Genomic DNA, 1,785 nt, shown 5'->3' with positions numbered 1-1,785 from the left:
TCGTAAATCTCTTCTTTTTCTCATGTAGCTTCATGTGTTTCCCATGTGGTGAATGTCATTTCCAATGTACTTTGATTAACGAAATTATTTGATTTCTCAGTTGCTTCAAACTCTTATCAAGGATTTGGGCTAACTTTATATTAATAGGTGAGATTCTTTTTAACTTGTATGGAGACTATATCAAAAATATGATAAGGATTTAGGACATATTTTTAAAATAAGATATATGAAAAACACTATGGAGATTGAAAAGATGAGGTAGAAGAGAAAGTTGATAAGCAACTGGCCATATCTTTCAAAGTATTTGAAACGAACCAATATACATAGAACTCAATTTCCTAACTTTGAGGGTTCTGCCTACACGTGTAGTAGGAGAAAGTTTGAGAAAGATGTGTTCTCCTTCTTCAAAAGCCAAAAGTTTATGTCTGTCATCAGTATAACTTTTCTGTCTACTTTGAGCTTTATTAAGATTTTCCTTGATCATCTGAATTTATCTCGAGATTTCTTGGACTAATTTTGGTCCTAACGGTTGCTTTTCTCCTTTTTAATACCAACTCACTTGACATCTACATTTCCTTTCCATAGACTGCCTCATACAGTGTAATTCCAATACTAGAGTGAAAGCTATTTTTATAGGCAAATTCCATCAATGGCAAGTATCTTTTCCAGCTACCTTCTTGTTCAAGAATACAAGCTCTAAACATATTCTCTAAAGTTTGAATGGTTCTCTCGGTTTAACCATCAGGTTGAGGATGATATTCGGTACTAAAAAGTCTCAACTTAGTTCCAAAGGCTCGCTGCAAAGATTCCCAAAATCTAGAAATAAATCTAGGGTCTCTATCTGACACAATACTTAAAGGTACCCGCATGAAGTTTGAGAATTTATATTATATACAAGTGGGCTAACCTCTCAATGGAATATTGGACTCTAATTGGTAGAAAATAAGCATATTTGGTTAATTGATCAATGATTACCCAAATTGCATTATACCTCTCTAGGGTTCTTGGTAAGTCCATGGCAAAATCAGTAGCTACAATTTTCCACTTCTACTCTAGTATGTCTAATGATTGAATTGATCATGAAGGCTTTTAATGTTCAATTTGTACTTTTTAACAAACTAAACACTTTGAAACATACATAGCAATATCTTTTTTCATTCATGGCCACCAAAATATCTTTTTCAAATACTAATACATTTTAGTGGTACCAAGGTGAACTGTGAACTTACTGCTATGTGACTCATCCAACACTTCTTTCACCAGTTTTTTAGGTATAAAAATCATTCCTTGAAATTTCACCAAATCATCATCTCCCTTGGTAAATCCTTCCTACTCCAAAAAATTTTCTACACTATAATCTTCCTACTGAGCTTTTATAATCTTGTCTATTAACTCATTAGCAGCTTTTACTTCACTAATATCTAAATTTCGAGGCAACACAGTCACAGATAATATCATATATCTAAAGTTTTCTAATAATTTAATTTCTTTGATCATTAAATGTGATATGTGTAAAGATTTTCTATTTAAAGTATCAGTCATCATATTTGCTTTTCTTGTATGGTATTTAAGTTCAAAATCATAATCTTTTAGAAATTCCAACCACATTTTTTGCCTCATATTTAATTCTTTTTGGTCAAACAAATATTTAAAACTCTTATGATCACTAAAACCTCAAATTTGATACCATATAAATAATGTCTCCAAATCTTAAGTGCAAAAACTATTGCCGCCAATTCTAAGTCACGAGTTGGATATTTTCTTCATAAGGTCTCAATTGTCTTA

The sequence above is a fragment of the Gastrolobium bilobum genome, unplaced genomic scaffold (assembly GCF_033153095.1).
Source record: "Gastrolobium bilobum isolate Gb01-03AN ecotype WA unplaced genomic scaffold, APGP_CSIRO_Gbil_v1 utg1595, whole genome shotgun sequence".
In the NCBI taxonomy this organism is placed as follows: Eukaryota; Viridiplantae; Streptophyta; class Magnoliopsida; order Fabales; family Fabaceae; genus Gastrolobium; species Gastrolobium bilobum.
Note: the sequence above shows the minus strand (reverse complement) of the source record.